The sequence below is a fragment of the Lutra lutra genome, chromosome 1 (genome assembly GCF_902655055.1).
Source record: "Lutra lutra chromosome 1, mLutLut1.2, whole genome shotgun sequence".
Taxonomy (NCBI): Eukaryota; Metazoa; Chordata; class Mammalia; order Carnivora; family Mustelidae; genus Lutra; species Lutra lutra.
The window spans coordinates 221,751,832-221,777,969 of record NC_062278.1 but is presented as its reverse complement, the minus strand read 5'-3'; the positions used below and the strand labels follow the sequence as shown (position 1 = coordinate 221,777,969).

The following is a 26,138-nucleotide window of genomic DNA, read 5'->3' as shown; positions in this document are numbered from 1 at the left end:
GCCCCACTCATCCGGGACCCCGCTCACATGCCCCCCCACCCCCACGCCCACTCACACAGGCTCCCAGCTCACCCTGGCCTGTCCCCCCACTGCTCACTGGTGGTGCAGGAGCTCCCGCCCACACCAGACCAGAAGGCGTTCCTGCGGACAGCAAGTGAACCCGTGTCCCCATGACTCCCCACCCACCACAGAGTGGAGGGGGCCTCCGCCGACATCCCACCATCACCCTGTGACATCTCAGGGCTGGCGGGAGGCCCCTGCGCTGGGGCATTCTCCAGGGGCATCTGGGCACTGCGGGGGCTGAGCAGCTCCCGTGGCCCCACCCCTCAATGCCAGGACCACCCCCAGTTCCCAGATGTGATGGCCCCAGATGTCCCTCCATCACCCTGTGTCCTGGAGGAAGAACCACCCCCATGAGATCCCCTGGCTCCGTCTGGTGCTGGACCTGACTTTGGGAGTGGGCGGTCAGACCCGCCTTTAGGGGCCCATGATTGAAGGGGATGTGGTTGAGGAGCACAGGGAGGAGCCAGGGGACGTCCGGGGTCCTGGGCTGGAGTGTGCGGAGCTCTCAACACAGACACGTTTCTGGCTGCCCGGTCCCTGGAAAGCAGAGCTCCCAGCCCCCCTGTGCCCTGGCCCAGAGCCCGCAGAGGCTCCTGGGTCCAGCAGCCTTCCTGGCATTGCAGCCGGTGCTGGGAAAGCGACCCAGCCAGGCCCCAGGGGCGGGGCAGGGCTCCCTGCCTCCCCTTGACAAAGGGCTGGGACCAGGGGTGGCTCTCACCTGGGCTGACTATCCTCAGAGGACATCTGTGGTGGTCACACTGGGGGTGGTCCTGGGATCGAGTGGGTGGGGTTGGGGACAGTGTCCAGGACGGCCCTTGATGTCCACGGTGCTGAGAGGCAGAAGCCCTGCATTCAGTGTCTGGGAAGAATTGAGTCCGATCCCTGCTCACACTAGACACCAGTGCAAAGGCCCAGAGATCAGAGGGTACAAACCCGGGTGAGCCCAGTGTCTCTCCCCTAAACTCAGGTCATATATGCCTACACATCAGGAGCATTCTGGCTGGGAAGGGAAGAGAAGGTGCAAGCCTACAGCAGCCAGGCAGGACAGGGACTGTCTGGGGGGACAGGGCTTTGCTGACATTGACCCCAGGGTTCTCTTACAGCCAGTGGCATGAAGCCGAGCTCCAGAGCCGTGACCTGTGACGGGACAGTATTCCCAACCTCCTCCTGGTCAGCCCAGGGCAGCACACACACACACAGAAGCCTGGGAAGTAGAGTGGACAGTGGCCAAGGCCGGCAGCAGGGCCTCGCCCCAGGGGGAGGACTGGAGGGTGCTCACAGATGGCCAGAGGGCCCTGCGGGGGGAGCCCACCCCTCTCCTGACTGCCACCACATGGCTGACCCGGCGGGCCAGGCCCCTGCGCTTGGAGGGCCACCCTGTTTAACAGTCTGCATTCCCCGTGGTTTGGGCACGAGGGGCCCGCAGGGTCTGTAACCGGTAGCATGGCTGGTAGGTGAGGGAGTTTCTGGGGTGCTCCTGGGACACTCCGGATGCTGGTTTGGGCAGATGGCACCTGTGAGGGGGACACCCGAACTTCCCGGCAAAGAGTGACTTGGAGTCCCACCTGAGCACAAGCCCAGCTCTACACCCGTGTCCAGAGTGCGCAGGGACTGCTCAAGTTTTTTCTAGAGAATTAACGCAGGATCTCCCCCAGCACTGCTGACATGGAGCAGGCTGCTCCCACGGGGGCATGCCGGGCACTGTGGGAGCAGAGCACATCCCCACCCCCTTGATGCCAGGATCCCCTCTGTTGTGACAACCACAGATGTCCCCAGACCCTATCCGGTGTCCCCAGGGCAGAAATGACTTTCACTGAGAACTGCTGACCTGGACCAGGAACTGGGCTCCTCCAGGGAGGCAGAGCTGACCCCCCATGCAGTGGCACTGACCCTGTCTCGGGGCTGGGAGCCTCGGCCCCCCCATCAGCCTGTCAAAAGCAGGGGCCAGCCCCAGCGGAGGGCCATCCCCAGGGCACCTGGCCGAGTCTCATGACCGTTCCTGCCCAGCCAGACCCAGCTCAGTCCCCCTTCTGCCTCCAGTGCTCCTCCCTGTCCCTGGGGGTATGCATGGACGTCCCCTCCTTAGAGACCTCCCTGGATCCCCGCCCCCGCTCCCCCCCCAGCCGTCCCAGGCCCGGCAACCATAACTGTCTCTGGTGCGTGACTGGCATTGGGTCAGGACTTGCCGACTTGCGTGGCCTCTGGTTCCCTCTTCTGCCCCCTCGGCTCCTCCTGTGGGGATGTCTGGTCCAGGACAGATGTCCCCCACCCTCCCCTCACTGAGGCCACAGCCCTCAACCCCACTTCCCCTCGTTCTGTCCCATATTTGTTTGTTTGTGTTTGCCCCGTGTTTTCAAACAAAGTTTCCATCTGGAATAATTTGGGATTTGCAGAGAAGTTGCAAAGACAGCAGCAAGAGTCCAGTCTGCCCTCCCCCCGGTGCCCCCCTCGGGAGCATCTTCTCTCCCAGGGCGCGGCTGTCACAGCTGGAAGGCAACATGGCCATGCCTGACGCAGAAGGCACTGGGTCCCTCGCACCCGCCCCCCCGCCCCCTGGCCCGTGCCCTTTGCTGCCGGGACCTGCACTGGGCGTGGCCGTCCTGCTCCATGGGCTCCTCCCAGGTCAGGCCCAACTCTGGGGTTCCCCTTGCCACTTTTGCACCAAATCTGCTTGTTTTTCAAACCATGGTGACTTTTTGTTTAAAAAAAAAAGTCACTTAGCACTTTCTTATTATAAGTGAATTAATAAATATTTAAATCACTTCTCAGCTTTGATTCCTCGTCTAGTGACTTCCGATGAATAAAACCTGCATAAAACAAATGTCCTTGGAGAACCTCAGGACCTGGGAGTTTGAGAATCTCCGTCCTGAAGCCAGGGCAGAGAACCATGCGCCACCCCGGGACGGCCCCGAGCCCACAACGCACAGGGAAGGGACCAGATGCAGGAGGCCACGTGGGGTGTGAGTCCACGCGTGTGACACGTCCTGACCAGGCCCCTCCACGGATGGGGAGGGGCTCGTGGGAGCCAGGAGCCGGGGACGGAGGGGGAAGGACTGCTGATGGGGGCAGGGTTTCCCTCTGCCGTGATGGAATGTTCTGGAATGAGATAATGAAACGGTTGCACAACCATGTACATGTACTAAAACCCACCCAATCATACACTTGAAAAGGGTGACCTGTACAGCGAGTGGATTATGTCTCAACAAAGCTGTTATAAAAACATTCTTTTTAAGCAGGTAGAATTAAGAACACAGAGCTCACAGGCCTGTACTTTGGCTCCTGGACACCGCCCGGTTTCATCCACACACGCCGGGTCTCACTCTCGCTGCCCCGCCCTGTGATCTGGCCACAGACAGTTATGGGGCTCCCCCACCCCCCCCCCGACCCCCTAGAGCCGGGGCCACCCCCAGGGGCCGCTGAGCCGCCAGATCAACATGATCCACAGAAGGGAAAAGTCCAAATTGTTTTCCATCCAAGCAAGTGAGAGAGCTCGCAAGTGAGAATGCGACACTTCCAAGCCGTTAAAAGCAAACAAAAAGGGGCACGGGGCCAGCTGGGGCGGGAGAGCGCGCGGTCTGGATCGCGGGGCTGCGGTTTAGAGCCCGTGCTGTGTGCAGAAGCTGCTTAAAAAAAAAAAAACCTTTTAACAAAAAATAAATGAAAGCAAAAGCAGAGATTTCGAGAGGACGTCCCGGGGTAGGAGGGCTCCCAGGCCCTTGGTGCCTGCCACCTCGGGGGCCCTGGGGGTTTCCTGGGGCTGTTGGCACCCCCGGCTGGGAAGCCGGTGCTGGGCACAGAACCCACCTGCACAGTGGAGGTCATGGGCCGCGCTCGGGGTGCTCTGCGCCCCCGGGCAATCTCTCTCCGCTGTGCCCACCTTCATTTATAAACGGGATCGTGATAGAGGGGTGCCTGGGGGGCTCAGTGGGTTAAAGCCTCTGCCTTCGGGTCAGGTCATGATCTCAGGGTCCTGGGATCGGGCCCCGCATCGGGCTCTCTCCTCAGTGGGGAGCCTGCTTCCCCCTCCCTCTCTGCCTACCTCTCTGCCTACTTGGGACCTCTCTCTCTGTCAAATAAATAAACAAAATCTTTTTCTTTTTTCTTTTTTTTTTTTTATTTTTTATTTATTTTTTTTGAAAGTTTATTTTTTTTTAATTTTTAATTTTTTTATTTTTTCAGCATAACAGTATTCATTATTTTTGCACCACACCCAGTGCTCCATGCAATCCGTGCCCTCTACAATACCCACCACCTGGTGCCCCCAACCTCTCTTTTTTTTTTTTAAAGATTTTATTTATTTATTTGACAGAGAGAGAGCACAAGTAGGTAGACAGGCAGGCAGAGAGAGAGAGGAGAAAGCAGGCTCCCTGCCAAGCAGAGAGGCTGATGCGGGACTTGATCCCAGGACCCTGAGATCACGACCTGAGCTGAAGGCAGAGGCTTAACCCACTTAGCCACCCAGGCACCCCAATAAACAAAATCTTTTTAAAAAAAGGGGGGGTGAAGGATGGGGGTGAAGCCTCCATTCCTGGCAGGGTGCCCCGAAGGTCAGACCACAGCTCAGCTAAGTGACTTGCACACAGAGACCACTCTGTGCCACTCTGCAGAGCGCTGGGGCCTCCTCCTGGGGAGACCCAGCCCCCCCTTGCCTCCCACACAGCCTCCCTGATGGAGGCCTGAGCTCAGCCTCCACCTCCCACGGTGGATTGAATAGCATGTCCCCGGGAACCTCCCTAGGTGACTGATAAGCTGAGCGGTGTCCCCAGATTCCCATGTTGAAGCCCGAACCCCCACTGGGACTGTACTTGGAGACGCAGCCTTTAAAGATGTGATTAATTTAAATGAGGTCACAAGGGTGGCCCGAGTCCAGTCTGACTGCACCCCTGTAGAAGGGCAGGGTGAGACACATGCGCACAGAGGGACGGCCTGGTGAGGACACGGGGAAGGGAGGCCAGGAGAGCAGCCTCAGGAGACACCCTCATCTCAGACCTCCCGGCTCTGGACCCTGAGGTCACAGTCGTGGTTTAGGTGGCCCCGTCCGTCCGTGGGAGCAGGCTCTGTAGTGACCTTATTGGAAGAGACAGACGGTCTCTGTGGGTCTGACTGGTTATGTTAAAATGAGACCATGCAGGATTGGGGAGGGCCCTGACCCAAGCAGTGGCGTCCTTATCAAAAGAGGAGAGAAGCACAGGGAGAGGCTGAGGCTGCAGGGACATGGCCACAAGCCCCACGGTGCTGCCCCCACCCCCACCCCGGAGCTGGGAGTGGCAGGAAGGACCCTCCCCTGGAGACTGCCGCAGGAGCAGGGCCCCGCCACACCTCGACCTCAGACTTCTGACCCCAGAATGTGGGAGAAAGAGGTCCCGTGGTTCTCAGGCCCCTGGTCTTTAGTCTTTTACAGTGACCCCAGGACACTGGCACGTGACTCTCTGATCTCCCCTTTTGCCCACAGGAGGGCAGCTCAACTGGCCCCGCATGCCAGAAACGGCTGTGAGGGTCTGAAGGGGACCCCCGCTTCAGGTGACTGCCGGTGGTGCCTTTTGCAGACCGCCTTTCTCTTTCTTTTCTTTTTTTTAGAAAAATATTCCGATGGGCTGTATTAGCGCATTCTGGCTGCTCTCACAGAACAGCACAGACAGGGTGCCCTAGTGCACAGGCGTCACTTCTCATGGCTCGGGAGGTGGGAAGTCTGAGATCATGGGGCCGCAGGTCGGTCCCTGGTGGGGACGCCCCCCGCCCCCGCCCAGTGTGTCTGGAATAGAGCACCCTGATCGCTCCTCTTCACCTTACCAGGACGCTGAACCCACCGCGGGGCCCCACCCTCGTGACCTCGCCTAACACCGATCACCTCCCAAAACAGCCCGCTGGTATGGCAGGAATTTGGGGGACACAAACATCCAGCCCCTAACACGGGGGCACGTTATCGTCATCAAACACCCACTGTGCAGAGGCCCAGGCCTGGGGGCTGATGGGCAGGCCCTCAGCGGCTCTGGCACCTGGCAGGTGAGCGTACCTGGAGCCTGGCCGGGCCACCAGACGGCCCCTCCTCCCCCCGCTGGAGCCACACCTTTTGGTGGCTTCACGTTAGTGCTCCTGAGGGGTGTGTGACTTCACCCTGCAAAATTCAGGGTCAGAAAAGGTGCCTGGGAGGCGGAGCACGTCCAGAGAAGACCCAGAACCCGGCAATGGTCGCTTCCAGGCAGGGAGGCCGAGAGCACAGGGGGAGGGAGATGTCATTCTTGTCCTACACCATGCGCACCTTGGGAACCTGCACCCCACGGCATCTTTATTTGGGCAAAATGTGTATTTTCCTTTCTAGGGGTGTGGGAGTGCAAACAAGGGTCGGGGAAGGAGAAGCCACATCTTGGTTTCTGCAGCTCGGACTGGGCTCCCCTGCGTCTCGAGGGGCGGGCAGGGGAGCTGCAGGCTGGGGTGGGCTGTCAAACCAAGACAAACAGGATTATCTTTCCCCAAAAGAAGTGAAAGCAGGGACTCAAACAGGCATTTGCACCCCCGTGTTCCCAGCAGCACATTCACAACAGCCAGTAAAAACGTGGAAACGACTCACGCGTCCACTGACAGGTGAGTGTGGTTGGTGCATGTGCGGGAACACGGTGCGGCCTCGGGGGGAGGGGGGACCCTGACCCTGCCACCACGCGGAGGAACCCCGAGGACACCAGGCTCAGGGAGAGGACCCAGACCCAGAAGGACCCGTCCCGCAGGACCCCACTCCCAGGAGGGCCCCAGAGGAGTGCCGTCGGCACAGACAGAGAGGAGGGGGTGGGAGACGGGACTGGGGTGGGGGGTGGGGAGTCTGTGCTTCGTGGGGAGGGAGTCTCCTCGTGGGGGGGTGGAAAGTTCTGGAGATGGAGGGTGGGGGTGTGAGTGCTTCCTGCCACGGAGCTGTGTGCTTAGAAATGGTTAAGGTCATAAATTTTATGTGTATTTGACTACCAAAGAGAGAATGAAAGAAGGTGCTCCAAACGCTCAGGAGGCCGTCTCTGTCCTGGTTTTGGCTCGCGCAGTGCCACACCGCTGGTACATAGAGTGGCCCTGGCGGCCTCGTGGTGCGGGTGGCTGTCCCAGCCGCCGTCTCCGCTGGGCTCCCTCCCGGAATATGGCAGAGCGGCTGGTCTTCCTGAAGGTGCAGGGACCACCTCTGCCAACCTTCCCTGTAGGAGCCAGGACGGGGAGCGCAGGTGGCGGGCCAGGAAAACCCAGACCCCCCCCGCCCCACCGGCCCGGCCTGGCCCGCCCTGGCCCGCCCGTGTCCCAGGTGTTCCCAGGCCTGGAGAGGTCCACTCCGTGGGCCGGGCCGTTCCTGCCCCGAGCACGGGAAAACAAGGTCAGCTCGGGACACAGACGACCGCCCGGCTGCCGTCCTCCCTCATGGACGCAGGCCGGGCCCGCTGAGGGTGGACGCCGTTCGTTCCTCTCGCGGGGGCACAGCTCTCGGGCAGGGGCGCGCTCTGTCCACGTGGTTCTTTCTTTCTCATCCTCCATTAGAGAGAAGGGCACCAGGATGGGCGCCGGGGTCCAGGGCTCGCCGCCCACCTGCCCAAAGGCCTGGGGCCTCTCCCTAAGTGCCCACGTCTCCTCGGATCCAGAGAAGCCGGACGAACTCGGGAGGCAGAGTCCAAAGAAGAAGGGCCTGGGGAGGTCACCTCTAGTGACCACAGGCTAAGGGACGTGCTGCTGCCCGTTCACCCAGAGCCCTGGCCTGGGGAGCTGGTTACCTCGACTCCGAGCAAGGACCCTGGGTGTCAGGGCGGTTGTCACCCAGCTGCACCAAAGGGAAACGGAGGGTGGGGGCAGGTGCCTGCCTGACCGAGGGTCTCGGAGCTGGGAGGGGCTGAGCTTCCTGGGCCTGGCTCCAGCACCCACCCCACTCCCAGCCCCCGGGCTGGCCTGAAGCCCACGGGACTCTACCCACCACCGCTGTGGGGGATACCGGGCACCCTCGCCTTCTCTGGTTTCCTAATCTGGGAAACAAGGGCAGCTCGTTGTTGCCACGGGTGGGCCTGGAACCCTCGGGATAATGCACGAACTCTGCTCCTGGCCTCCTTGCCTCCCCTCCCTCAGCTTGTGCCCCCAGTTGTGGCACCAGCATCCACTGCTGTGCACCTGGAAGGTCCCCCGCCCCCAGTCAGCTCCAGGGCATCACCTACCTCAACTCAAACATCACCTCCTCCAGGAAGGCCTCCCTGAGTGCCTGCTCTCACTCTCTAGCAGGACTGTCACCATCAGTTTGCTCAATTAGGGTCTCGCCCAGGGCAGTCCTGCCCCAGGGGACACTGGGGACACTGGGACATCTGTGGCTGTCATGACTGGGGTGGGGGGAGCTCCTGGCAGCAAGTGGGTGGGGCCCGGATCCTGCCTGATCCCCACCCGCAGTGCCCAAGGTGCGGGCCGGTGTCCCCGGTGCCCAGGGAGCCAGCTGGCTCTGCCCCATGGCACCGGGACCCAGGAGGCCTGGTTAATGGTTTGCCAGGGGGACCGGCTGGTGTGACCCCAGCCCGCACCCGGGGTGCTGCCCACGAACTCCGTGTGCCTGTCCTCATGCCCACAGTGGGCAGCCCGGTGCCAGAAACACCCACCGGGAGCATTGCCAGGCCTCGCTCTCTGTTCCTCAGCTGCTCCTGGCTCTGCGAGCCTCACGTGGGACGGAGGGCGCCCGGCTCCGAGAGCCCGCCTCGGCCGGGAGCAGAGGTCTGGATGAGTGGGAACATGAGTCAGGAGCCGGGGACAGCACGTCGCACTCCAGGAAGCTAATGAGCTCAGAGCTCAGCCCCGGTGATGACTCTGCCGAGGAAGCCGCGTGTGATCATTACTCCCCCTGGCTCTGTGCACTGCCCCGACATGCCACCGGGCCCGGTCCGACTCCCCTCTCGGGGCCGGAGGTCAGCTGAGGACCAGGCCCGAGCCTTCTCTTCTTCGTCCACTCATGCACTAAGAACCCGCGAGTGGTCGGGCAATGCCTGACCAGGTGGAGCCTCCGATCCGGCCCCAGGGATGGACGCAATGGACCCGAACGTCGTAAAACACGACCATGTGGCCCCGGGCAAGTCACTCGGCCCCTCTGACACTGTTTTCTCATCTGTGACATGGACACGATGGGGCCCTCCACTCATGGGCTTGCTGGTGGGGCTGAGCTCGCACGTGCCGCGGCGGGACCCGGGCCCCCCCTCCGAGCTGGCTCCCGGACAGGCACTGCTCCAAGCACTCACGACACGACTGCTCACTTCGAGGCAGCAGTGTCTGCTCCTGCTCATTCTGTGTCTCCCTCTCTCTTCCGGGAACAAGCACGCAACCATCTCACCGTTTTTACAAGTACCGCTCATTAGGTTTAAGGTACCTGTGTCCACGTGTGATGGCCACGTGTGATGGCCACGTGTGATGGCCTCTGCAACTTTTTCACCTCACACACCCGAACCACTGGTCAACACGAACTCCCCGTCCCCGTCCTTTAGCCCCCCACACCCATGAACCTCAGTACTCAGGATAAGCTTCTGGTCTCTATCAAGAGCTGGCCTGATTAGGCCAGGCCCACCCAGGTGCCGTCTCTTCTGATGAACCCCGAGTCAACCGATTAGGGGTCTTCCTGTATCTGCAAAATCCCTTTGGCTGTTTCACATCAGCCTACCAGCGAGAGTGGCACGCCATCTGCTCCCAGGTACCCTGCACCCGAGGAGCAGGGATCAGCAGGGGCGTGGACAGCAGCGGGCACCCAGCTGGGGCATCATCTTGGCAGACGGGGCCTACATGGCTACGGTCGGTACTGTGAGGAGGGAGAAACACACAGCCCTGCATCATGGAGCAGCTCCTACGCGGCAGACTCTGCAAGGCGTGGAGAAGACAGCCGAGGACTCCACGGGAAGCGGGGAAAGGCTTCGTTCAAGCCCGGGTATCGCTGTCGGTCGCCAGGGGTCGGGCAGGACAGACGGGGGGGATGAGGACAGGGTCTCTCCCTTGGAAGGACCTAGAGTCCCTCACAGTCATTTGCGGCCATCCTGAGGAGGCCAGGCCAGCAGTGGGCTTGGGGCCAGGCCTCCACGCTCAGGAAGGTCCGGGGAGCTGCCTCTGGGAGGCGCGCCTGGATTTGAACCTGAGCCTTCTGACCCACCAGGGCTTCTCCCCTTCTGCAAACGGACCCACCCCAGGGGCCGGCTGCCTGAAGAGGGGCGGGCAAGGCCCCCCAGAGTTGGAGTGGGGGAGGAGGGCATGGCCTGGAACACTGGGCAGGGCACGCGGCGCCCCTGAGGCACACGCCCCCATCTGCACACACACGCACGAGAGGAACTCTGTCTGCCTATGGACCTGACGGTCCTGCACACTCCTCAGCGGGGCAGGGCTGAATTTGCACGTGTGGCAAACCTTAGGGAACTATGGCCCACATGGTCCCCGTGCTGAATGCCTGGTTTTGCACTCCAGTGACCAGAGCTGCCCCCACCGGGGGCAGCTGGACGGAGGGCGCGTAGGACCGTGCCGTGGGAGAGCTTGCAACTTCCTAGAAATCTGTAATTATTTCAAAATACAGGTTTTTAGAGGGACGCCTAGGTGGCTCAGTTGGTTAAGCAGCTGCCTTCGGCTCAGGTCATGATCCCAGCGTCCTGGGATCGAGTCCCACATCGGGCTCCTTGTTCTGTGGGGAGCCTGCTTCTCCCTCTGCCTCTGCCTGCCACTCTGTCTGCCTGTGCTCTCTCTCTCTCTCTCTCTGACAAATAAATAAAATCTTAAAAAAAAAATACAGGTTTTTAAAAAATTGGGTGGAGCCCTGCGTCCATTTAGGTGTAACTGGGACAAGATGGGCCATGCATTCCCCAAACCCCTCCGCTCCCCCCAGCCCTGAGCCTCTGGAGTCCCGGCCACACCCCCGGCAAGGAGGGGCTGGAAGTCGGAGGCGGAGGATGTAAACACCACCTGGCGGCCTGACTCAGGCCTGGCTGTGTCTCGGACTCTGCTCCCTTCCACCCCTTTGCGGCCGACAGGACCCCTGCTCCTTGCTGAGTGCTGGGTGTGGACGGGGCCTGGGAACAGGATGAGATGCCATGCCCTGCGTAGATGATTTGTATGGAAGAAGGGGTCTGAACGATGGGATTAAGCCTCCACATCGGTCAACTCTGAGTTAATCAAAAAGGACGCACCTGGGTGGGCCTGACCTCATCAAGTGAGCCCGTCAAAGGGTCTTTGGGGACCTCCCTGAAGCGAGAGCCTGGGAGTGTGAGGAGGCCAGTGGAGGAGACCACATGGCTAGGACAGGACCCAAGAGTGGCCTCTAAGAGCTCAGGGTGGCCCCTGGGTGGCCGCCAGCAACACAAAGAAGCTGAATCCTGCCGACAGCCGGAGTGATGGTGGAGGCGGCTTCTTCCTCCGCCGCGCCTCGATGAGCACTCGGTTCTGGCCGAGCCTGGTGAGGCTCTGATACAGCAGCTGCCACAGCGTCTACACTGCTGACCTGCAGAACCAGGAGCCGATCAGCAGGGTGCTGCGTGAGTGCGGTCACCCACCACACACTCTATGAGACGGCGGGGAAGAGCACCCTGGGGTGTCCTGGTCACTGTCGCAGTCAGTCACATACAGGGGCGCTCCTCTTGCTTAGACAGTCACAAGTCTGGGGAGCGGCAAGCCAGGAACTGTGCATGAAGACCAAGATGGGTCCCTACTAGTGATCACAGCATCGCCCTCCAAAGGCCTCCCGTCCGGTTATCAGCACATGGGGGCACAGATGACGATCAGAGACCACGGGTGATTCCGTCTGTGGCTGTTAGAGGCAGACCCCCAATGACCACGGACCTGCCCTGGGTGCCCTGTCAGGAGCTCTCGGGCCCTCGGGTCCCTCTCCCTGCCTCCCGCCGCTGAGCACGCCCCAGCAGGCCCTCTCCAGGCTATGCCTGGGCCCTGTCCTGCGTACCTGCTCTGTCCCATGGACGCTGTGTTCTCTGTCCTGCCCCGGGGCTTCTGCCAGCAGCTACGAGCAGGTCAGCCCCGCGGGGTCCCGGCACACAGACGTTTGTGGACTGAGAACACGAAGAGGGAGGGAAGGAAATGAGGAGGTTCCAACACACCAGCTCCAAGGGAATCAGGCTGAGAGTGGGCCCTGGGAAGACGCAGGGACCCCGCTGCCCACCACATGGCTCCCGTCCCCCCCACCCCCACCTTCCTCTCATACATGACTGTCACCCTGTGTTTTGAGTCAAGAGGCTGCAGCTGGGTGACCATGACAGGCGCATGTGTGCCATGCCCTGCCCGAGGGAGGCTGTGTGAGCAGTTGCCCAGCAACATCCCTGTGCCCACGAGGTGTGGTCTCTGCCCCTGTGTGGCCACCGGGCTGCTCTAGTTCTAGTGGCCCCACTGAGGGGGCCCCTGCTCCAGCAATCCTCCACGTGAACCGGCCGGGGTCCTGACTGTCCAGCGGTAAATTCAGATGATGGTAGCACTAGCCAGCCCGTGAGACAGAACTTTCCAGCACACCCTAGCCCACAAGGTCCAGGAGAGGCGTGGGTGGACACCAGGCAGTGGTGCACGTGGACAAGACGGTGTGACCTTGACTCCCCCTTGGGGGCTAGACTCCCGGGCAGCGGGGATTCCTCCTCTCACCCTGATGGCCTTTGGGGCAGGTCACTCTCGGGGGGACATCCTGGGTGCTGTGGGGGGGCCAAGCAGCCTCCCTGGCCCCACCCACCCGATCATGATGGCCACAGACCTCCCACGACGTGGCCGCATGGCCCCTGGGTGAGCGCCTGCAGGGAGAGGGTTTTGGGCACTGTGGGCTGCGGCAGGGCCCCCGATCGCACATGTTCTGTATGTGTTTTCTGTTGGGAAGGCGGCGGCAGCCCTGTGACCTTTCGCGAGCAGAAGGTTTTAAGGTTCTGACCGTCGATCCTGGCAGTTCCCGCAGGAGAACAGCTTGTCCACAGAAAAACTGATAATACCACGCATTTCCACACGCCTGGGACAGACCTGAAGCGGGAGCCGAGCCGGGGGAGAGCAGTGGCTCTGTGGGGCGGGCAGGCTGGACTTTGCTCCATAGGAGGGCCACTCCAGAGACAAAAGCCTCAGCAGAGCTCTCAGCAGGCGCCCTGCAGCTCCCAGGAGAGCAACACTCTGCTGGTGAAGGTCACAGAGCTCTTCTGCACGCTCTGCCGGGAGCAAGACTCCTGGAAAGTGCATGTCCTCCCCCTCCCCCGGCACCAGGGACGTGGGGGGGGGGCCACTCTGCATCCCTGCTCGGAGCTGCCCCTGCCGTATGATGACCACAGATGTCCCCAGACGCCGCCCAGTGTCCCCGGGGGGCAGCATCACCCTCAGTGAAGAAACACAGATGTAACCTGACGTACACAGAATCTCATTTCCCCGGTGGCCCATTTCGGGGGCTCAGGGCTGTCGGTGGTTCGTGTCCACCATGCTGGAAATCACAGCTCTGGGCACCGGATTCAGCTCAAAGACAATGTCTCATCCCCGTGGCTAGCACCGCGAGGGCGGGAACACCGGAGCCCAGGTGACTCCCAGGGTGAAAGGCCAGTGCCCTCGGGGGACGGGGCGTCTGAGCTGTCCTGGGCAGCTGCCAGGCTGGAGGAGCGCTGGCTGGCTGTTCCAGGAAGCGAGCATCGGCCCCCCGAGCTTCCAGGCAGCGGGAAGACCCACCGAGTGGCCAAGATCCCCATTATAGACACAATGTGACAGAAGCCATTAGGGCATGGTCCTCGTCCTGCCCCCAGGGGACCCTGGGCCAAGTCTGGGGACATCTGTGGTTGTTTTCACCATGGAGGGAGGAGCTCCTGGCAGCGAGTGGGTGGGGCTGACGGGACCGCCCCCCCACCAGCAACGCGTGGGACACTGACCCCAGAGAGTAACCGGCCTGATGTCAGCAAAGCTGAGGCAGGGGAACTCGCAGTGGGCCCCCAGTCCCTGCTAGGACATCAGCTCTGCGAGAGCCAAAGGTTTCGCCTGTTCTGGTCACTATGGCCCAGGCACTCACCCAGAAATCCCTGCTGAGGGGGGGGCAAAGTCTGTGGGAGGGCGTCCCTGTGCCCAGGCAGCGAGCTCCCAGGTGACTGCACGAGAAAGTGTGACAGGGACCGACACTAGGCCACACGGCCAGAGTCCACACCCTAGAGACCCGGGGCTGGGGGGGCTTCTGAGGACTGGTGCGGTCCAGGTAAGCCCCGAAGGAAGGGCCGTGTGGGGCGAGAGCCAGCAGCCGCTGCCCCAGAAGAGGGAGGAGGGAAGGCTCCAGAAGCAAGACTCAGTCTTCGAGGTGGGGCTGCCGCGGCCAGGCTGCCCACCCCCTATCCCGGGCCTTCACTTCTGCGCCACGGCCTCTGCTCTGACCACAGGGCCGCACCCAGGTCCAGGTCCCCTGCACCCCCAAGGTCGCAAAGTCAGCACTTCCGTCCCCCCAGTGGAAGGGGCCAGCCATCAGATGCTGGTCCCAATCCGGGAGGTTTGGGATCTGTGGGGGGGAGGTGTGAAGGGGCCTGGGACAGGGTGACCAGGGGACTCTCGGGGCTAAAACATCCTGGAGGACAGGGCGGGGTAGTCACGGCCCTCCAGGACAGACCAGCAGACGGCGGCAAACACCCCAGGCCCGCTGGCCCCTGTCGGCCCCTGCCAGCCCCTGCCTGTACCTGCCGCCCCTGCCCCACCCCCACGCACACACAGCTCAAGCCCGGCCCGCGGGCCTTCTCTGCCCCCTCGTGGCCGCCAGGGGGAATTGCAGCACCCGGGCCGGAAACCCCTGCACACACCCCGGGAGCCAACGCCCCCAAACTCCTGCTCACCATTCGGCTCTGGCACATCACGGACGGCTGCTTCTGCCACCGGGGCAGGCGGCGGTGGCCTTCACTCAGCGACACCCGGCTGCTTGAAGGTGGGAAACCCTGCCCGGGCTCTGCTTGTCTGTCCGCCACAGATGCCTCCCGCGGCGCCTGACACGTAGGAGGTAGTCCGCGAGGGGCCAGGGAGCTACCGCAGAGCCAGGAAAAGCCTGGTATTCGCCCTCCGAGGAGTCCCTGCCGGAGATCCCCTGCCAGGCCTGCCCACCGCGCGTCCCTCCACCAGCGCCCGCCCCTCACCACACTGTACAGCATCCCCCACCCCAGCCCGCACGGCGTGGGGTCAGACCCATCAGTGAGTCCGGTTCGGAGACTGGACTGTAAGAGACGCCATTGGAACAAAACACAGGTGAGTCGCTCTCTAGCTTCTTGAAATTTGGGGGACACCAAAGAAAACCCAAAGGCAAGCGCCAGTGTCCTCGGTCGGTAGGAGAAAGCCCCCGGCAAGGACAGGGGAATGACCAGCTCAGAGAAGTATTCACAGCGGGGGGACGGACACCAGCCCGAGTCCACGCAGAGAAAGACCGAGAGTTCAAACATCATGTGGAAGAGCTGAAGAAGGTCGCCGATGACGGGGACAGACCCACACCGGGGCGGTCCGCGAGGGCGCCTGCTTACCAAAGGCACGGCTGGGGGGATACAGAAATCCCGCAGCCTGACCAGCAGCAGTGGACGTGCCCGGCTGCTGATGCCGGGGGGATGGCCCTGGAGACCGGGCACTTGCAGAGGGCAAGCGGCTGTCGGAAGGGGAACCAGGGCACCCCGATTCTCCCTCTCTCACACGCACGGCAAACCTACGTGCAGGAGTTCACCCCCGACGACAGCCGGCCCAGGACGCACAACGTTTGCGTGAACACATTCATCACAGAATGTAAAAAGAGAGAGAAAAACAGGAAAATAAACACCCCCACAAACCAATTAAATCCACTGTAAAATTATTTTAAAAGGAGTGACTAACCATTTGCCTGTGATGTGAAATGCCGAGCCGGCATCAGGAGAGGTGAGGGAAACACAGGCTTCCTGACAAGGAAAGCGGCCCAGCAGGCAGAAGGAGCGCGTTAAAGAGCAAATCCTATTCATCCAGAATCGTGCGTGTGGACGGAACTCGCAGAAGGATGGGGGAGAACACTCACCACGACGCCGGCACGCCGTCACCAGTGGGGGCTCTAGCGGCCTTGCTTCTCCTTTGCCTGCAATGTCCCTTCTATAGGACGTCCGTCCACCTCCACCCAGCCACCTGCTGGTGGTCTCCAGACACCCCTCTGTCTGGCAACTCTGACACGGACGCCACACGGAAGGTCATCTGTAGGGGACCCGCTGGATACCCACACGTCACACCCAGCCCGGGGCTCCCATCCTGGCTCCTGGCCTCTGTCCCCAAGGATGGCATCTCTCCTGAGCGAAGCCAAACCACATCCTCTGTGCCTTACTGAGGTGTACGTGATAGGCCCTAGAACCCGCCCGCTGGGCACACACAAGGCCAGGAGTCCCTGGCGAGGGCACCAGCCACCCCCCCCCCGCCACGCAGTTCCCAGCGCACACACACAGCAAGTCCCGATTCTCCGCTCAGGCCCTGGTGGCCAGCAAGCACCTTCCCGTCCCTGCAGACGGGCCTTTTCTAGAAACTGCACAGAGACAGACCTATGGGATGCGCTTCTCCAGGGTCTGCCTCCTCTTCTAATGTTTTATCATTTAAACACGCGCACACACAGTTTGGGAACGTCCAGCATTATAAAGACACCCGTCCAACATTCCAACGTCCCTCAAACGTGCCGGTGAATGAAACACAACAGCGATCCAAGCTCCGTCAGAGCTCCTGCTGGACACCCAAGTTCACTCTGAAGACCACCGGACAGAGAACACCGCACAGCAGCGGCAGAGCCCTTCGGGGCAGGCGGAAGGGGAGCCTGGGGCCACCGCAGGCCGCTGTAGCCTCCCTCGGCTCAGTGAAGGGTAAAAGCCACTCAACACCCATGGGGCATGAGACCAACAGCCGGCCCGAGCTCAAAGAGCAGGATCTCAGCGCAGAGGCTTCCTGAGGCCGCTCAGTGCCTCCCAGTCACCAGGACGGGCACCAGGTTTGAGGGCTGCGTCACGTCCGGGGACTTGGCTCTGCTCCTGGCAGTGGCTTGGGATGGGCCACCTTCCACACCAAACCAAGCCCCTCCCTCTCGCCCAGGCCCAGGACGGCCAACCGAACCGTGTTCACGCCGGACGGCGGAGAAAGAAACATCACACACTGACCTGTGCCCGGGGCTGAGCTGTCTTCACCGCCGAGGCTCGGGAACCGCACGTCCGCTCCCTGGAAGAAAAATGGAGCCCTTCAGTGGGGCATCATCTGCTCCAACACACGTGTCCCCCCGGGGCGGCCACGAACAAGGGTCTCGCACTCAAGGTCAGACCGCCCTAAAGACCCCTCTGGGGGGCCTGTCTTTCGGCTGCCCTGCCAGACTCGGGGCCAGGCCTCCTGGCGTAGAAGTGGGACGTAAGAAGGCAACTTGCCAGAAAGGTCTGTGAGAAGTTTGCAAGGCCGTCCCTGCTGAATTTTCCAAAGGCTCCAAACTCAGTGGATGGAAGGGTCGAGTGATCACGTGACCTTTCATGCTCTGTAAAGCTGTTCAGCCACATCGCTTGACCCTCACGGTCACTCTGCAAGGAAGAGGTGGGAACGGAGTCAAGCCCCACCCCAGGGCACCCTCTAAGTCACCGGGGTCAGCCTAAGGAGGCCCGAGGAGCAAATGCAAGGTGGGGTCCGGGACGGGGTCCCAGGGCAGGAGAAGGACACTGGGAGCAAACCACGGAAAGCAAGGGGAGTGGAACTGGGTCTGTGGGTGCGCGGTTGCCACAAATGCACCGTGGGTCGGAAGGCGCGGGCACACGGGGCAGACTGGGCAGTGGGCAGAAGGAGCTCTCTTTGAAACTCTCCTGAAAATCTAAAATCATTTTAAAATTAAAATATCACTTAAAAATAACTCAATTCGGGTGGCTCAGTCGGTGACGCATCCGACTCTCCGTTTCAGATCAGGTCATGACCTTGGAGTCGTGGGACTGAGTCCCGCGTCAGGCTCTGCGCTCAGACAGGAGTCGGCTTGGAACTCTCTCTCCCTCTGCCCCTTCCCCACGTACTTTCTCTCTCTCACATAAATAAATATATTTTTTAAAACAACTCAATGCGAAGATTTAAAGGCTGGTTCCCTTTCCAGGAGTCACGGCCAACCGGGGTCGGGATGGAGAACTGAAATCCCCACTGTCGCCTGCAGGTGGCGCTAGGGGCTCAGAAACACTTGGGTCTGTGGGCGCGGCGGCTGCAGCCCTAAGCCCGTGGGGCAGGGAGGCTGCTGCCCAGGAGGCCCTGCCAGAGGGCGTCCTGCATAGCCAGTGGCCCCCGCTGCCCCTGGACCCCGGAGGCTGAGACTTGCCTCAGCCCTGCAGGGGCCATCTATGCACGTGACCCTTCAAGTTTTTATTTCTCAGTCTATTAAAGACACAAGACGTTGCAAACCTAGTGCAGAAGGGGTGCCGGGCACCCTGCGCCCAGCTGCACCCAGGGTGACTCCTTGCACAACCAGGGGACGCTGATGCGACCGGCCAAGGGATAGGCAAGCATGGTTTTCTAGACCGTCTTACTGAGACAGGCTTCTCCCCCTGCACAGAGGCTGCACAATAAAGTGCTTTTTAGTATTTTTGGAGTTGTGCGACCATCACTGCTAGCCACTTCAGGGCTTTCCATCATCCCCAAAGCAATCCTGTCCCTCAGCCGTCACCCACCAGCCTCCCCTAAGCCCCGGCCCCTGTGAGCCCCCTTCCTGTCCATGGAGGAGCCTGATCTGGACGTGTCACACGCGTGGACTCAACCACATGGGGCCTTCTGTGTCTGGTTCCCTCCCTGAGCGCCATGGGCTCAGGGTCTAACCCAGAGCAGTGCATGGGGGACACCTTACTGACGGGACACTTGGGTGTCCCCACCTCCTGGCTCTGTGAACATGGTGGCATGAATCCTAAGCCTTCTCATGTACCCCCTGCAAACCTCCCCACCCTCAGCCCCGGAACACCAGCCCCGCACTTGAACTTGAACACACGGGTGCCCACGCAGATGCCCCCACCTTGGCTGTGCTTGGCCCAGGCCAGCGTGAGCAACGCACCCCTGCAGCTCTGACCCAGGGCCCACGAGACTGCAGGCTGCGAGATGCACCTGCTGGTGCCCTGCCATGCCTGTTACCTTCACCCAGGCCAAAGTGCTGGACTTTCACCCCCCCACCAGAGGGAACCACAAGCCCTCTGGGACGGCCAGCAGCAGGATGAGGAGCTGGGACCCCGCGGCAGGACCTGCTTCGGAATGTGCAGAGCCGGCAGCCAAGTGAAACGGAGACCCCTCGTTCAAAAATTAGTGCCAAACATGAAGAGAATGACGGCAGAGCCTGCCGACCTCACGCAGACCCCAGCCCGAGGCACGGCCGGGGAGGTGCAGGAACGCAGACCTCAGACACACAGAGGAAGCTCGGGAGGAAAGGTCCCGGTGCCAAGGGAGAGATATGTCACACCTGGAAACAGGCAGTTTCCAACGGTGGCCGTCAGGGTGGCCACGTCGGAAGGAACTTTGTCCTGGACAGCACTTTACAACCTGGGACCTTCCTCTTGTCCACACGCTTCCTTCTCTTTTCCTCTCTTTTCCATGGAGATCGAACTCACTGACCATGACCTTCATTCACCCTTTTCAAGTGTCCAATTCAGTGGCTTTTAGGATATCTGCAAGGTCGTGCAGCGGGTGGTGTAGCCAGTTCTGCACTAACCCCAGGATACCGTCTCCAGCCCCCAAGGAGCCCCCAGGCCCGCTAGCATCACCAGCATTGCGGGGTCCGGTCCAGCGTCCTGGGAGAGGCGAGACCCCGCCGTGCAAGGGCCACACCTGTTCTGCTGGCCACCACGCTTCACCGCACCCCTTGAACACAGCACGTGTGCCATGACCCCAGGGTTTCCTGACCCCCAGTTGGTGCTGAGGGAAGGCCTGCAGAGCCAGGGGAGCAGGGGGAGACCAGGCAGCCCCCACAGAGCCCGGTGACATGGGCCAGGTTCCCCCAGGGCTCACCTATGACATGGGAGAGGCCGGAACCCTGCCGCAGGCCGTGGGACTCACGCAGGGGCCGGTGAGCGCAGGCGTGGCTGGAGCGAGTCTCCTCACGCAGCCGCGCTCTAGGTGACATCCTCTGTCAATGGCAGAGGGAAAACGAGGCACGCGGATCACAAGCCCAGGGTGCTCCCGGAGCTCCCACCAGTAACTTCCTGGTGGTTTCTACTGCCTGTGTTGTTCTGGAGCCTCCGAACGGTGAGTGGGGGACACGGGGAGCGGGACCCTTAGCTGCCAACGCTGGAGACGTGAAACTGTTGGAAGCAGGGCCGAGAACCGGATGTGAGGGGAGATGACAGGGCAGCCCCTGAGCGAGGAGTCGCGCTGGGCTGCACCCCTCAGAGCCCATCGTCAGCATCTCAGGGTTACGGGACTGAGGACCCAGCCCCAGACGGCACAGGACGGCTCCTCTGGGAGGAAGGCATGTCGCAACCCACTTCGCTCCATCAGAGCTCGACCAGAGGGACTTTTCCAGAGCACTGGCGCAGCCCTGCTGTGTGCAAACGCTACTGTCCCTCCCTCTAGAATTCAGGGTTCCCTCCATGCCCTGGTGGGTCATTCTCTGGGGGGGGGAGGGGCATCCTGGTCGCCGTGGGGGGACTGAGCAGCCTGTCCCACCAGCTGGATGCCAAGACAACCCCAGTCACATGACACAGAGCCCCTGCAGGGAAGGAGGAGGAGCTCTGCTCAACAGCCTGCACCACAGCTTCCGGAAGCTTCTATGTGAGGTTCTGTGCCCAGCTGGACACCGTAGCTCCTGAGCCGCTGCCCCCTCTAAGAGCCCTGTCCCCCCTTGGGAGGTAAATCCCTTTTTGGGTAGAACCCTGTTCTGTGTCCCGGGCAGGGCACGGTGGGGCAAAGACTGTGCAGGAATGTCACCTAGGACTTGGGTTAACGCTCATGGTCACGTATCAATATTGGCTCATCGATGACAACAAAGCGGCCACACTATCCAAGTCGGCCAAGGGGAGAAGTGGAGGAGGCGCGGGCTGTGCGGGAACTCACTTTTCCGCTCGGTTTTTCCATAAACCTAATGCTACACTAAAAAGCAGTCTATTGGGTGCCTGGGTGGCTCAGTGGGTTGGAGCCTCTGCCTTCGGCTCAGGTCATGATCCCAGGGTCCTGGGATCGAGCCCCGCATCGGGCTCTCTGCTCAGCGGGGAGCCTGCTTCCTCCTCTCTCTCTGCCTGCCTCTCTGCCTACTTGTGATCTCTGTCTGTCAAATAAATAAAAAGAAAAAAAAAGCAGTCTATTAAGAGAGGGTCTTGAAGACACAAATTAGAATTCCAGTTTTAGAAAGGAGGAAGGGAGGGGAGGGGAGAGGGAGCCCATCTCAGACCAGATGACCGCTGAGCGCTCACACGTCCCCAGGGATCCCTCCGACAAGCCCTTAGAGCCAGACCCGGAGAGAAGGTGGGTCAGTCCCGGCCAAACACATTTCCTACTATTTCCCCCAAAGCTCTTTCGAGGGTTGTTAAGATACAGTTCGGGAGGATTGGATTAACCTGGATTAACCTCCACACACCCCCCCACCCCCCACCACCCCCACCACCCCCCCCAGCCCCAGGCGCCCCAGGCCGGGACCAGAGTGGATCAGAGCCCTAATACAATCAGTCCCGGCACCGCCCTCGGATTACTCCCAAATCCCGTTTGGCCAACCGAGAGCATATTGTGGCCGGTGATGAGCCCATGTCTACGTCTATAAGCTGCACCAAGCAGACATCGCTGTCCAGCACACCCAGCGGCCCCGACACCCTCAGGGTCTAATGCCAGCGCCGCGACACCGACGGGCCCGCCGTCAGCACCGACTCACCGACGTCTTCTTCCAGACGTCCAGTTGGCCGTCGCAGGTTTCTAGGCGTGAGCACTGAGCAGCCTGGGACTTCTCATTTTCTTGCTTCCCCAACATCTATCGGCCCGGTCATGTGGGGAGACACAGGACCCCAGTGGGACAGGAGAACTTCAGCGAGAGGGAAGCCGCCTAACAACAGGGCTGAGAAAATGAAATCCTTGGGATTTCACGAATTATCACAACGTAAAGGGCGGCATCGAGTTTCTGAAACTGAACAAAGCCACTGCCTTTACCTCCTTCCCTCCGAAGCAGGGTCTCTCCCTCCCCCGCAGCACAGCTGACTCTCCGTGGGGCCTCCCAGGCGCTGTGGGGGGCATCGAGCAGCACCCCACGAGCCCGCTGGCTCAAGGCCGAGAGCACCCCGGTCGTGAGGAGCTCCATGTCCCCAGGCGGCCCCCACAGCCCCCTGTTGAGATGGGCTGTGCGGACCCAGCAGAGGCAGAGGGCAGAGGGCAGATGTCCCCCTGCCTGGGATACAGTTCACTTGTCTGGGAAATGAGTAGGTGGGAGGGGGGTATCGGCCCCCTTGACACCCCACACTGACGCCCCCAGCTGATGACCGCGGGGTGCGGCAGGAGCACCGGCCTGCCTGGAGGTTGCATGTGGCAATGCCGAGCTGTCCTTCAGGCACTGCAGCGATCAGCCCAGCCTTCTCTCGTCACCACAGCAACCATCTAAATTTGTCACCCTGACGAGGCTCTGATTGCAAATGAAGGGGGAGGAGAAGCCTGGGGGCCCGGAACAGTGGGGAGGCACCCAGAGGAGAGGTGACACGGCTGATGGCAGTCTCCACCAGGACAGACCCTGGGCAGGTGCTGTCACACCCCTGATCAGACAGGGCTCGAGGTCCAGTTTGCTTGGCCCCAGGGTTAAAGGTCTCCAGGAGCCAAGTACGAGAGGGCAGAAGGCGCAGGGAGTGCTTCTGCCTTGTGATCTCGGGTCCCTGGTGACTGGGAGATCCTCTCCGCCTCCCCCACATGGCCCAGGCTGGGGGTCACCTGGTTCCCACCGGGACCATTGGGGTTTACTCTGCTCTCACATGTGGGCAGGAATCGGAGTCAATTTTTTTCCCAAGTAATTAATACGGGGTCTTCTCCCCCCAGAATCTGGCACAGCTACCACAGCCGGGTCATTCTCTGTCCTGGGTGCAGTGGGGGCCAAGCAGCGTCCCTGTCCCCCACTCCCTCGATGCCAGGAGCCCCCGGCTATGATGACCGCAGATGTCCCCGGACATGGGGCAGGACCACTCCCCTGTGTGAGGTCATCAAACCCCCATCTGGAATTGGAATACGGAGAGACAGGCGGTTGATTTGGGAGCGGGCCAATGTCTGACCAAAAGATAGAGAGAGAGAGAAAAGACAATATGTAGAAACAGATTTCTTTTTCCTCTCAGAATTAAAATGCTGACAGTCCCATGGAAAGGGGTGGGTGGGGACACATACTCTCACATCCAAGAGGCAGCGCTCTGGTGCACTGTCTGCCCTGACTCCCAGCTCATGGCCTCCCCTGTGCCTCAGTTTCCAAATCTGTGACACAGAGATGATGGGAGCACCTGCTCCACGAGTGCTTTCCAGATTAAACAGCAGAAAATCTGAGGGTGCCTGGGGGGCTCTGTCAGTGAAGTGTCTGCCTTCCGCTCAGGTCATGATCCCAGGGTCCTGGGATCGAGTTCTGCATCACGTTCCCTGCTCTGTGGGGAGCCTGATTCCCCTTCTCCCTCTGCCTGCAGCACCCCCTGCTTGTGCTCTTTCTCTCTCAAATAAATGAATAAAATCCTTTAAAAAAAATAAACAGCTGAACATCTATAAGATGTTTCCATCAGCATCCAACACTGTTAGTAGCACACAACTGTGATCTCATGGGAGCTTCTGTGTTCCGTAAGACGTGGCAGAGAAGTCACACGCCACAAATTCTTCATCACTCAGAACTTGAGGTACCAGCTTTGTTGACAAGACCGGGACCCAGCAAAGCACCCCCTCGAAGGGCCAGATGGTCAGTACTTTTGGCGTTGGGAGGCAGGTGTTCTCTGTCATTCTCTATCGACTTGACCTGGCCCCAGTAGACAAACAGGTGTGGCCATGCGCCAATAAAACTTTATTTACAAAAGCAGGCCTGGATCCAGCCCATAGGCTGCCGCTTGTGACCCCCGGCACAGAAGACGGTCTGGTAAAACACGGCACTATTTCAGCCACAGATACTTACGGTCAGGCACCACTGCGGAGAGAGAGTCCTGATCTCATCCCCAAACTAGACCCTGCGTGGGTCACACGGAGAAGCTCCACGCCGCCCCAGACCGTCACCCAGAAAATGATCTCGGACTGTCCCTCCACACAGAGCACTCACAGATGCAGAGCTGCCCCTTTTAAGTCCCTAAAAGGGCGGTTGCTTTCCCACCACCTTGAGAAAAATCCATCCCCCGACCTGGTCATTAAGTACCTCACTTTTATCGACTGGTTAAGCCTTGGCTGCAAAGGGCACCCAGAACGTCTAGACCTGGTGAGCAAAATCACCACTGGTAACAGCGCGTAGGACGCCACCCCCCCGGCCCCAGAGCGGGACACGGTTTGAGTGCGCGGAAGGTCTGAGAAACCACCACAGCCCAGCGGGGCCTGAGACTTGACACGGGAACGTCACGTGGGGTCCTGGATGAGGTTCTGGGGCAGAAAAAGAGAATTAGGGGGAAAGTCGAGGAATCCGAGGTATGGAGTTCAGTTACTAGCGCCACACCAACACTGGGTCTCTATCTGTGACAAATGTCCCACACCGAGGGAAGACGGCGCCCGCAGGGAACCTGGGTGCGGGCCCGCAGGAACTCTGCGCTGCCTGCCCCATTGCTCTGGGGATCTCAAACTCTTCTAAAATGAAAGTTTACTGAAAGAGAGAACAGAAGTGAGTGACGAAGGGCAATAAGCTGCTGCCCCCGGGGGAACGCTTCAGAGTGTGACTGAGGGCACATGAACTCCCTGTGACAGCACCTAATAATGACACGATTATATAAAACCTACAAGAGAAAGACGCTAAAAACAGGATATGCTAATCAACAGGGGAAGCGTGCTCTGATGAAAGGAACAGGGGGCGGAGGAAGACAGGTGGCTGAGTGGTCCCCACCCCCCCGCCCCCACCGCCCCGGGGCAGCCACAGCAGAGATGGCTCCCCGCTCCCTGCTGGAGCAAGCCTCTGCGACATCGCAGGCCGACCTGGGCCCTGTGCCATGTTCACTCAGGAGGCCTGCTGAGTGTGTACCCAGCGCCCGAGGCCTGGAGGAGGGCAAAGACTTTACGGATGGAGAATTCTGGAAAATCAGAGGGAGGCTGTGAAGAAAGTGGTTCCTGACCAGAAGAAAAACAACTAAGAGATCGTGGCATCCTGGTCTTTGCCAGTGACCTTATTAGACACGTCCCTCTGCACCAGGGTCTCTCCCTTCTTGGGCCCACAGACATTCAGGGCTGGTTCATTCTCTGCAGGGGCATCCCAGGTGCTGTGGGGGCCATGCAGCAGCCCTGGCCCCACCCCGTCCATGCCAGGAGCACCCCCGGTCGTGACAACCACAGACGTCCCCAGACATCACCCAGCGTCCCCTATCAGCAGAATCACCCCAGATGAGAACTACCATCCTACAATACCTAACAAACTACACACAACCCATAAGGAGTGTAATTATCCACGCTCTACAGATGGGGAAACAGAGGCTCAGAGAGGAGATGAAACCTGCCTGAAAAGAAGAAAGAGAGTCATGTGTCAAGTACCACTTTTAATAAGGAGGGGTCTCTGAGTTGGGAAGGAGGCAAGGCTGCTCTATCAGGGACAGGAGGCCAAATCTGGCCCACCACTTGCTCTGTTAATAAAGTTTTATTCAAACACAGCCACGTCCATTCACTTATACACCATCTATGGCACACCTGTACCTACAAAGGCAGAACCCGGTAACTGCAAGCAAGACCGCTGGCCTGCAAAGCTGAAAATACCTACCCTCCGGTCCCAGAAAGTCTACAGACACGGAGAGATCCTACCTCACCGCTTCAAGGCCCTGCACGGCTTCCTGTGCAGACTGTCAGTCTACGTGCGCAGGGAATGTTCTGCAGAAGGAATGCACACAACACAGACAGCCTCCCAGGAAGTAGAGCAAACCTGGCCTGCTTCTGCTTGGTTCTGGCCCAGGGGGCCTGCCCCGTGCTCCCCTCGGAGGCCAGAAGAGAGGGCCTGCCCCCCCCGATCCACCTTCCCGGAGCGTGTGTCATCGTAGGTGTGTGGGGACTGTCGGGTG

At 60.4% G+C, this 26,138-nt stretch overlaps 1 protein-coding gene across 2 annotated transcripts in view; it reads right to left on the bottom strand.

The window, feature by feature from the left end:
• GNG7 (G protein subunit gamma 7) overlaps positions 1-26,138 on the bottom strand; it is a 115,447-nt gene that overhangs the window by 67,273 nt on the left and 22,036 nt on the right. Inside the window, exons 1-2 of one of the 2 annotated variants that reach the window (XM_047707169.1) lie at positions 21,836-21,948; positions 17,142-17,199 (exon numbers count right to left, since the gene is read on the bottom strand). The gene's annotated coding sequence lies outside the window, so the exon portion shown is untranslated. Of the gene's footprint in view, positions 1-17,141; positions 17,200-21,835; positions 21,949-26,138 lie in introns of those variants that run through there. The other variant, XM_047707158.1, reaches the window with a different exon arrangement.